At 36.8% G+C, this 12,053-nt stretch overlaps 1 protein-coding gene across 1 annotated transcript in view; it reads right to left on the reverse strand.

The window, feature by feature from the left end:
* The window catches only part of CSMD1 (CUB and Sushi multiple domains 1), a 1,308,402-nt gene that overhangs the window by 970,254 nt on the left and 326,095 nt on the right, over positions 1 to 12,053 (reverse strand). The window lies entirely within an intron of this gene.

A 12,053-nucleotide genomic window follows, 5' to 3' on the forward strand; every position in this document is an offset into this window, starting at 1 on the left:
TTACATGTGGAAAATGTTGGAAAACATTGGTGTATACAGTACTGGAACAAAACAAATCTCTCTAAAAGGTGAACTATTTTAATAATTATGTGTTTAACATTTTATAGTAACTCAGTGTATCTACACTATAGCTTGATCTAGGGAATTTGAAGACAATGTGTTACTAACACAGAGACAAAGGTTGATGTACAGACTGTTTCACCAGAGGTAGCCGTGCAGCCTCTGGCAGTGCTCTGTTCGTGTTCGTGCTTTGGGTCCTGAGTGTGTTTCCAGAGGGCTGCGATTGCAGTCTTCTGCAATATAGATGGATTATCCTTGGGCATTAAACAGGGCCATTCAGGCCCCCTGGCAAGGAAGGCATTTCTAGCACTTGTCCCATCCCTACACCATGTGCAAAACATTCTGATATATAATACTTCCCATAAAAAAACTTAATGACTTATATCATGCAGGAAGGAATCAGGCTTGAACTTCTGGTCTCACAAACTTTGCCATCACTCTTCCAAGATCAGTTTGTACCTTTATATGGCAGCCAACACCGCTAGGAAACAGCAGTGTTTGCTTCTGCAAGCTTGGCCTGTTTGATTGAGCAAATGAGCCCTTCTTCTCTTGCCTCCCAAGACTCTCACCCTGCCTGCTCTGTGGCCTTTTCATTTTCGTGCTCCACCTAGGGAACAACAGCTACTTCTTGGAATTCATGTCTCACCTAGAGACATAAGATAGACTATTGGGGTTTGTTGGGTTTGTTTGATTTTTTTGTACATATGGGATGACATAAGAGTAAACTAAAGCAAGGAGCTAAGACAGTTTCTTCAGAGAGGCCAGTCAGGATAAGACTATTGTCTCAAAAAACATACATTTTATTTCCTCTCCAGAAATATTTAATTTGTCCAGAATTGAAAGAGTTTGTTCTTATCCCTCTCAATTACAAAGAGAACAGACTTCTGAGCCAGTTTCCATGCTTCACTGCCTGTCAGTCATCTACTAATTGTCCTGAAGATTTAACAGAGAGGACACTGTCTGGACCATGCTGGAATGCTCTAAAATCACACACTCCTTGGGAAAGCAGACTTAAACTACTTGAATCAAAGAGTCAAGTCAGTCAACATCAAGGAAAACATCTCTACACACAGCTCTCTACAAAAGCGCTTTAAATTAATTAGTCATGGTACATATAACAACGACATCCAGCTTAAAGCAACACTGAATTCCACTAAGAAAGCAACAACCCACTTTGGTTTTGAAATCAAGGCTGGTTATTGTTCCTTTGAGCACTCAGGCAAGTGGTTAGAGAAAAACACATAAACAGCCCACCTCACACAAAGATACTTGTTCACTAGCTTTACAGTGATTCCTGGAAGCAGAGTTTGTATGGATATGGACATACATGGAAATCAAGAGATAGCAGATATCATACAGGAAATCACGCAGACAGTCTGACTTGTGGCAGAGTGTGTGAGAGGCAACACGACTGCATCTTGCATTCTCCATCTTGGGGCAGGACTATGAATTTTGAAACAATCCAGCCACTTCTAATTTCAGTTTCTGACATTTATATGGTATTTGTCAAGAGACATACCAAGGGCAAAGTCACACATATCTTTTGTACTAGTTGACAAGGCACTTTGTCCTTAGCTGTTATTGGCCCAGAGATCTGATACATCCAGTTTCTACACAGATTTGGGTCACCTGAAAATCCTGGTCTCATCAGCCATGTTGGAGAAGTGTACTAGACATGCTGTCTTTGAAAGCCAAAGAGCCAAGAGGGTGTGGGTGCTAACTATACTCATTCACCACCTTAACAGCTATTCTTGGCCATGTACATAGTTCTCTTATAGTAAGAATCTCTTAGGATTCCACTTCAGTGCAGGGAAAATTCTTCCAGATATCCAGTACTTGTGAAGACTTTGGGTACTTATGTGGACAGCCAAATAAATAAAAAATCTTCTCTGACTGTAAATCATTAATGTAATAGAGTTTTTGAAGAAGAATATCATGCATGAAGCTGTAAATGCATGATTGGCGCATAATGTAGAGACTTGTATGCCTTGGAAGATATATGCTGGACTACGGCAGATGGCTCCTGGATTCCTATGGATCTGAGGGTATACACTGGAAGGTGCTGAGACCTATCCCCGTCACCATTTTTTTTAACTAGCTAAAATGTATTCAGCCATCGGAAATTCAGCCGATTCAGCCATCAGAAATCTGGTCCTCCTAGGCAGTGTCCTCCTAGGCAGTGTGATGAGACACTAAAGATGCAGCCTAGCAGGCCCTACAGAGTCAAGAAGAACCACCTAATTTATAATACAATAATTTTGTTGTGGAGCAGCAAGGGCCAGCTACTGCCTGATGACAAGCTGGGAGGCAAGGGTGACCCCAGAACCGGCAGAGCCTGTACTGATGGGAGGCAGTCCTGCAGGGACTAAATGCTGTGAGCAGAGCCCGGGGGCTGGTCCATTGGGTCCCTTGACAGCCCCAGACACAGCAAGCAATGAACCAGGCCCAGGCAGTCCAGCCAGGTGCAAAAGGCAATGGGGCCAAAGACAGAGCTGGAGACAAAGCTACAGCGTGGGCCCAAAGTTCACCAATGAGTCAGGGCCAGAGGCAGGGCTGGAGACAATCTGGAACTTGTGTCCAAAAGGCTCATCCAGAAGACAGACCTCCAACAGCACAAGTCCTAGGGCCGTGGGAAATGGGTCGGAGAAAGGGCTGGAGACCAGAATACCTAAAATGTAGTTTGGGCAGAAACTGATGGCTGCAGGCTGAGCTGAAATGGGACTCCTGGCCCCATGGGCTGCACTGGGGGGAGGCCCCAGCTGAGGCTGGGCAGAGCCAGTAAGGCTGAATGGTGCCTTCAGGGTCCTGACAAATTTGTAATTAGACTTAAATTCTAAACAAAAGAAGTGAAAATGAGATGTCAAATAATCAATAGGTAAATTGTTCCAACACAATGATTAAACTGTTCCGATCCTTCTTTCCCCATTGTTTACTGATGCACTGAAAAAAGCCCGTTGCAGTATGTTTTTCAAACCAGACATCAAACAGTGGGCTGAAATGATACTGTTGACCCCACTGAATATTTAACTTTGCAGATATACAAGTAGGGTAAATTAGGCTCATGAGAGGCTTAGCTAATTAGGAGTTTTGCTATTTGGCACAAGCAACTGAGTTATAGGTATATACCTTTTACTCAGAAGAAACTATAATTAATTGGGGAATTGAGCATAGAACATGATAACTTGCTTGGCTGGAATATTTAGACAAGTACCAGGACTGATTTAGTATCAAGCATTTTGATAAGTCATTCATGAGATGAAGTTGTAATAATAATGTAACCATTCCTGTATTATTGATGTAGAATTGAAATAAATATACAGAAGTGATTTGCATAGACGATAAGAATTAAAAAAAAATAATTCTGTAGCATCAAGGAAAAGAGAAATGCTTGGAAAGTGAACACATAAAAAACCCAGTATTTATACAGTCTGACAAATAGTTTTACTGGAACTTCCTGGCTAGAAATAACAGGTTAAACAGCTTTTGTCCTGCTGCTCTGAGTTATGTTCCTTATGTCCAAGTTGGAGACAATTGCTTTGATTTTAACAATAAGAAAACAGGAGCCTGAGCTTCTGTTGAATGGTACCTGATATAAGTAAAAAAATAAACCAGCAAAAGTAATAAATGTTTATTACATCCTATCTAAAATAAATGAATGGTGCCCTTACATATGGCATATTTTAACATCTTTACATTTTTCTAGACAGGCAGATCTGTACCTGGCTCAGAAAAATATTTTAAAGAAAGTATTTACTTTTGCTCCATGGGCTTGTCAATAGCAAACAACAGACATGAGACATCAATAAGTAATTCCTGAAAAGAACACTAGTCCACATCTTCTCCACTGACTTTTTTCCCATTGCTTTTTGCTCCATTTTTTTGCACTGAATGTTGTGCTGCCACTAACAGAATTAGGGAAATTTTACCAGGCGGAAATGTAACATAAACATTTTCAGCAAGGTGAACAGATATATTTGTTTCCCAAGATCAGTCGCTGACAGTGAGATTTACTGAAAGGGAATGGTTACAAATCTACGAACATTTTAGCAAAATAACAAAATAAAAGCATACATGAATATATAATACCTACTTGTCAGGCAGAAATGGAAAGTAGGGCTAATAGATAAGAAAAGTAAAGAAGTGAGAACAATATATTTAAGTTGATTTCCTAAGAAAATGAAGAATATAAAATTATACTCGTCTGTTTGTCCACCTGGAATACTCCTCTGAGAAGTGTCAGCTAAATCTGATAGCTAAATTTGATAAAGAAGTGTGCGGGAGACTTTCACAGAAACCAGGACAGGCAGAAGTTATTAAGTTCCTACAAATTTCTTTAAAATAATTTTGCTTGCATACTGTTAATGTCCTTTCTATTTCTCTTGAAAAAAACCCCCAGATTTTAGTTCATATCTGCGTTAGTGGTAAGAAATGACACTGACACAGCACAGTGGCTGACAGGGAATATTCTGAAGGAAAAGGAAAATAAAAGATCATGTTGGTAAGAGAGATTAGGGCAGGATTCAGTTCAAAGTTAAGATACCCACATGTACAGTCTGAATGTAGGTTTGTACATTCCCGTAACAGTCAGTGGTGATCATGTCAGTCGAGCAGGAGAAGGACTCGGCTCAGCCTGACAGAATACGTGACTGATCAGTGGACTGACCAAACTGTGGTGAGTATTTGTGGCATACCCTTACCCAGAGAATCCCACTATTTAAATAGCGTTTTAAAAGTTTTTAAAATTTGTACTGGAGAATTATGGCAATTTTATCGTACCCTTAGAATGAGCCCTTCTGTGCAAGAATTTTGTGGCCTGATGATAAAGAAAAAGAGGTGCAAGGGCACAGAACTTATAATTAGAATTATGTATCATTGGAGAATCCATTTAGTAAAACAATTTATGTACTTACAGAGAGTTAACAAGTGCTCCTGACCACATATGGTATTTCACAGCCTCAATAATGAAATGCACTAGCATTCATAATATTTTTTTTAACAAAAAAAGTTTAGTCACCATCTTGTCTGAGTGACTAGAAGCTACAGTCACGCTTACTTCAAACATCTCAGATTTTTAAATCTTAGATTAATTTTTCAGTCCAGATGCCATAATTAGAATCTCCTTAATGCCCTTCATTAATATAAAAGTCACAACATCTTGTTATACAGACTAACTTTCTAACACAATTGCCCAAAACTATTAAAAAGTCCTCTAGGAATTGGTTCTGTTTAAACTGTAGTAATGAGTCTTCTCTATTGTCTACATTTTCACAGAGTGGTTATGAAGCTTTACTCTGTGACTTCTGTTTCCCTTGGTCTCTATTTCAGCTTACATCAGTGCAAGGGAATGAGCAAGTTTTCAAGGTAACAGTTTCTGTTAACCTCAGTAACATGAAAGTTTACAGAAGGGTTCCACTGGCCAAAGAATACTTGCAATTAGCTTTTATTTTTTTATTTTTTAATTAGGGTAACAAAACTTAATTAGTTCTAAATGTAAAGAAAAAGAAGAGACACATAAAGATACTAAGATAAAGAACTGAAAATATGGTTCGTGTTTCTTTCTATTCCTGTGAAAGTATGCTGTTAATAAAATGTACACTTCACAGACATATTGTATTTAATATTGTGCATACTTTATTAAATATAATGAATATTATTCCTTTGGTGATTTACACATAAGCAGTATTTCTGTACTCTGACACCACAGTTTCAGTCTCACTTCTTTGGTTATCTTGCAAATGAGTAGTTAAAAGAAACAAGTTTGCAAGAATACTGTCTTTTAATGAATAAGACACTGCAGATAAAGTCATCTGGATAAACATGCGTGCAGTGTATTTACAGCAATTATAACCATGGTCAATATGCATCTTCAGACAGAACTGAGCTGTAAGCCAAAAAAATACCTATAATAAACACGCTAAACAATTATTCCAGGATTGGAATAATAATAGTAATAATAATAGTAATAATAGTAATAATAGTAATAATAGTAATAATAGTAATAGTAATAGTAATAATAATAATAATAATAATAATAATAATAATAATAATAATAATAAAATTAAAAACACTGTTCTATAATGTTAAGCTAGCCACATTTGCTGTGGTGAATTTTCGCAGACAGAGAATTCCAAAAGAAGGTCTGCAGATAAAAATCCCCTAAATCCACTATCTTTAATCCTTACAATTCTGATGTAAAAAAACTAACACAACTGATCTCACAAGTGCCATATATACCAAAGGTGTCATACAGGGCAGCTAGTGGGAGCAGTTGTTTCCTGGATTGAAAAAACACACTTTGTCAAACTGGGATTATCATGGTTTTGAGGATTGTCACTGAACGTCACTTGCAGTCAGCTATGAAAATGGAACCAGGGTGGTAAGAGCATGCTGCACTAGAGGCTAGTTAAGAATGATGTAAGCTCTCGAGACAAATGGATAGAGGTTGAGTCTTTGAAAGTTTTAGGAGGTCTTCATGAAGTAATTTCAATTGTTTGTTATAATGACAAAAACAGGGACCCCCATCATCAGAAAGCAAAGCATGCACCTTCATCACAAGCTGTAGATGAAAAGAAAGATTTTTATGGTGTTCATCTTGCATGGAAAAACAGGGACAATTTGTCCACTTAGAAAAAATGGGGTCAAACACCTTCCAAATCCCTGGAACTTCTTTAACTTTTTTATCCAAATGCTTCACATCTGGACAAGTATTACCTATTTTTTAAGATTAGGTAACAGCAAATATTTTAAAAATATATGTATTTCCATTAACCGCTTCACAAATGTCGGGACCATAATGAAATTGTAAAATACAGGCCTTGTAAAAAGAAGTAGTGGAATATAAGCTCTATATAAATGATAATGCAACACAAAAATAACTCAGAGCAGCTTTGCATAGAATATGAACAGGGGAAATGGTAAGCTGAAACTTTATGGGATCTTACACATAAGCACCCTCATAAAGAATTAGCGGCTCCACAGCACAATCCTCTGAAGTGTCTTTTAGAGGAAACCAAAGGGTTTTAAAGCAAAGACATATACTTATAACTCATGTTTCCACACAGAGAAAAAAAATCAAAAAGTTAATTTGGGAATTTAAGATGAAGAAATTATGCTTATTACCTAAAACATCCCATGGGATAACATTTATTTAAATATATTTTGCAATTTAAATATAATTAGCATGATATTAGCAATTCCAACAACAAACACGTAAACTGTCAATTCAAAGTGCTGGCTTGATTTCATTTTTGTTCAACGTAAATGTACAACTTAGAAATATTTCTTTCATTTTGTTTAACAAACTGCTATGTTATAATACAGGAGAGTTGTAACATATTAGACATGCTCGAATCCAAGTAAAAATGGGAAGCTGAAGGTGCCAAATACTTCTCCAAAGGTATTTAGCACTTTGCAATGGTCAGTCCTTAAAATTTAACTATAACTGTTACTTGTTTGGGAGTGAGTGAAATGACATATCGTAACTTCTCTCGATGCACTTTTTTGGGACTGGCTTCACAGGGCACACTTCACCTTGGAGAACAGAGCCCCAGGACTGCCCACTCTAAGTCTGTGTTTCTGGGCCATTTCTCAAAATGGAGCGTCTGTTGTTCCTTATTTCCCTGTTCTACTCTTTCAATAGGCCGTGTGTGTCTGCTAAGGTCTGGACTTGGAGCACGTGGCTTGCTGCAGCATCACAAGCTGCTTTATTTCCCTGGGAGCACCAGCGAATCCTGGCGCCTCTCCATCATTCCTCCCTCCACTTGCTCACTACTAATGATAAGCCTGGACCTGGTTGTCCATCTTTTGCAGCAGATGCACCAGAAGAAGTGCACACTTTGCCAGTGCAGACTAATAGCTTCTCTGTTTTTTCCTGAGTGGGTCTTTCCCATTTCTCCTGATAGCACTGAATTCCCAGCCTTTTCTAATTCCCAGTTACTTGCTTACTTCCAATCCTCTTCAAGGTTTTTGACATTTTTTTTTATTTGGGGAAAATAATTTCATATGCACAAACTGATGCACATTATGCTTATGGTTTTATATCTATATACATTTGGGAACTATCATAATATCATTGTTTTGACTTTCATATCAAACCAAGTTTCCACAATTCCTGTTGACTCCAACTGTAGTAAGAGTACTCTTTAAGTGTCCATTAAAATATGACTGTGGAAACATATAATTGTAAAAACAAATATGCTACGGCCCAGTTTAGCTTACTTTTAATTAAATTTAATTTTTATGATTCTGTAAATTTGCACTTGCTTTTTCATATGCGGATGAGGGATTTTTCAAACGAATTTGATGGATGTGAAAATGTATTGAAATTATACAGACACTTTAAAAAGTAGTTATTTTTTTAATGTTTGAAAGCCGTGGTAAAAATTACTAGAATTAAGCAAACAACTCAATACAAACTAATTACCCAACTGACATTGTTTGCTTCCCCAGCTGCTAATTGATTGTTCATATATATTAAAATAAACAAATGCTTAAACTTTAAAATCATTCTTTGCATTGATCACAGTTTTCTACATATATTACACATTCACTCTTTGAGTTATGAATGAGTCGTAATTAGCTAAATTAACCATCCGCTCATATGGCTAATGGAGGGAACCCTTCTGATAGTACTAACTGCAAATACATCTGAAGTTTGTATTTGCATGTGCCAATATAAAATCCAGGTTCTGAAACTGGAAATAAAAACTTTGGTGACTGTATGTCACCAGCATGACAAGTTAACAACATTTTCCTGGAATGTGATACAAAAAAAGTATGACCATATCAACTCATATAATGGCCTGAATTATTCTTTTGCATTTTTTTCTTAAAATAAAAATAAAAACAAAGAACTCCCAACCTCCTCACTAAGTTCTTGCTCTGACTTGACTACAGACGGTAAGCAAAATGTACCTACCAAGGTGCAATGGCCAGTAGCTCTGTTTTTGTAAGTCATTTCAAGTTCATCTTTAGAGATTTCAAAAAGCTGAAGAAACAGGTATGACAAAGCATTGTTTTGTATGTATTAAAAGACATCCAGATTCCTTTATTTCCTCCAAACTTCTCCTCAGATGTGATTCTGGGAAAGTGTGGTTTGACATTGTTTTCTCATGAAAATTTTAGATTAAAGTTCTGTGGATTATTTTTATGATAAGCCCAACAAATTTCTTTGGTGTTGAACAAGCTCAGGTAATCTAAATTATAAAAAAAAGCAATTAGATGTGAACAATTAGGAAAAATTCTGTTGATTTACAACTGGTAATATCTTTTCCTTAATTAAGCCTTAATTAAAACACAACCTTAATTAAAAGCATTGCTTCCATCAACAGAGAAATTGCAGCTGTATGGAAATATGAACAACAGTGCTCAGTGGCGTCACTTCAAATGCACATGTGCTGTATAAAAGCTCTTAATATTGTCAGAGAAGAGACTGACATAATAGACTGTGTCAGGGCACCTTTTGCTAATGCCACTGAACAGCACGCAGCAACATGATACACAGACTTGAGTGACACAATGGCTCATGTCAAAGAACCAGATGTAGCACTTTGAGGATGTCAAGGTACATTGAGCTTTTGTGAACTTCAACATACCTAGAAGCAATATTAGATCATGGCAGTGTGAACGGAAAAGCAGTAGACTATAACAGTCAGACAAAATCTAGTTTCATGTAATGTAAATAACTATAGCTTACATTTAAATATCAGTGATGCTGATTATAAACCACGAAGAAACTTGTGTTACAGTTCTTTCTTATCTTAATTTACTGCATACCTATATATTATCATGACCTGAAAAGATAAGGGGATGCTAAGCAGTATATACAGGATGCTAAGCAGTATTCAAGACAAAACTATACAGATGAAGAAAAAATAGATTGCTGAGATAATAAATATATCCACTTATACACTGTGGCATGATGAAAAAAACGTTTCACTGGGGAAAAAAAAACACCTAATAGTGTAGCATTCAGCCCACGCCTCATCATTATGGGACAGTTTTGGAACGTTTTAAATTATTTCTTTAAAATAAAATTCTGTCACTTTTTTGCTTCATAATGCCTACAGGCATATGCTGTCTTTATACCATCATCCTAATTAAGAGAATTCACTAACAGGTAAAACATAAAATTGTTCTTCTGCTCATTTTACTGCAAGTGTTAAAGATAGCTTGATTCAAAAGGCTAGAAAATTGTCCCATTATATTCAATGAGATTACATATGTGCTTCTTTAAGCTTGTCATTGTTCTAGAGAAAGTGGTTGCCTGTCTCTTCCAGTGCCTTTTGGGAAGCAAAAGGACGTGTTTGCTAGTTCACTCGCGAATCTTTGTGAGCGGGTACAATGCTGCAAGAAGTTAATGCTGGTGAAGAGGGTTATATAAATATGACTGGGCGTCACTAGATGTCAGTATTGCAAATGGGCTTGTGCTGCTGCTTATCCAAAAAAGCATCTTGGGGAAATTCTTTTTAAAAAGTACTCGCTGGCAGGTGCCTGTCTTCTTTCGGATGTGGAAAATGCATTGCACATTTTGATGGTCACGGTATCGGTAAAGTGATAAATGGTTCACGAAAAAGGTAGTTTTTAATTCCATCCTTTATTTGTTTTTTAGATATTGTGGGTGATAGAAAATGTAAAGGTTGGACTACCTGAATGACAGCCATTTCTATGCTGGACTATTGCTTAGGACTATTTAATGCTGCCAGATAACAATGTGGTCAGGAAAAAAAAAAGGAAGTTGTATTTATGAGATGCAATATCTGAAAAAGTTTTGAACAATGTCTGACTGAACCGTGCCTTTACGATTTCAGCATGAATTTGAAGTTGCCTTTCCCTTGCGGGGAATAAAAGTTCAGCACTGTGTTCTCCTGAGAGGTCACAGCCCTTCTTTTGGTGAGGAGATTGAACTCTCAGATATCAAATTCAGTGCTATGTGTTATTTGTGGTTTAATACTTGAGGGTCAGGACTAAGAATCAGGCCTTTGAGATTTATATCTTGATTTTGCAATCAACCCTATTTGCGAACTTCAACAAGTCACTTATCACTCTGTTTCAATTTCCTCATCCTCAGAGAAACAGAATTAAGGAAAGGAGGCGTGACAGGATGTGAATAAAGAAAGTCTGAAAAGGAAAAGTAATTTTTTCCTGATTCTTTTTTTGGGGGAAGGGGGTTGTTCTAATTCTGGGAAGGGAAGTTGTTTCTCATTCTACTTTTTTCAGAAGGTCATCTTTTTAATTTGTCATCTAATCAATTATCACTTAAAATGTACAATGTGAAAAATAATAATTTGAGGGTGTCTCCTGTTAGGAATTTGTGAGACATACTAGCTAGGAAACATTCAAATCATTAAAACATGAGATCGGTTCTGTTATTCATGTTGCATAATTCAGAAATCGATACAGCGGAGTGTTAATAAACAACAGATTTGCCCGGAGAAGGAGATCTATAATGGTCAGTACTGTCAGTCATAGCACTAGCAATTATGACTGAATTTACTGAAGAACAGTCTTCCTCAAAACCGTGTCATGATAAGTTTTGTATGTTCAGCTTTCCTAAAGCAAAGATCTTATTCATTTGAACAGGGATCAGCTGTACTATATACATTGTTGTACTATGTAGATCCTGGAGATTATTTTCATCATGTTTAGACTCAAATTTGATTTTGAAAATGATGCTAACGGAAGACATTCTACAGCAAAAAATTAAGCATACCTATTCACTAAATAAAACGACAATACAAAAGACACAAGATAGCTACTGATTCTGTTAGTCCTTTTCTGTTCTTTCTCTCTGTTAGAATATGCAATTTCTTCAGGCCAAGATCCAACCTCAGTATCAAGGATAAAAAGCCTTCTGCTTCCCATTAACAACAACAAACCTTCTATGCCAATACAATACAACATATGCACAATAGCTAAACAACAAAATGTCTTCTAAGGCAAGAACAATGATCAGTTAATTAAAAAAAAAGTCAGAAAAGTGTTAATACTGTCTG

The sequence above is a fragment of the Ciconia boyciana genome, chromosome 3 (genome assembly GCF_034638445.1).
Source record: "Ciconia boyciana chromosome 3, ASM3463844v1, whole genome shotgun sequence".
Classification (NCBI taxonomy): Eukaryota; Metazoa; Chordata; class Aves; order Ciconiiformes; family Ciconiidae; genus Ciconia; species Ciconia boyciana.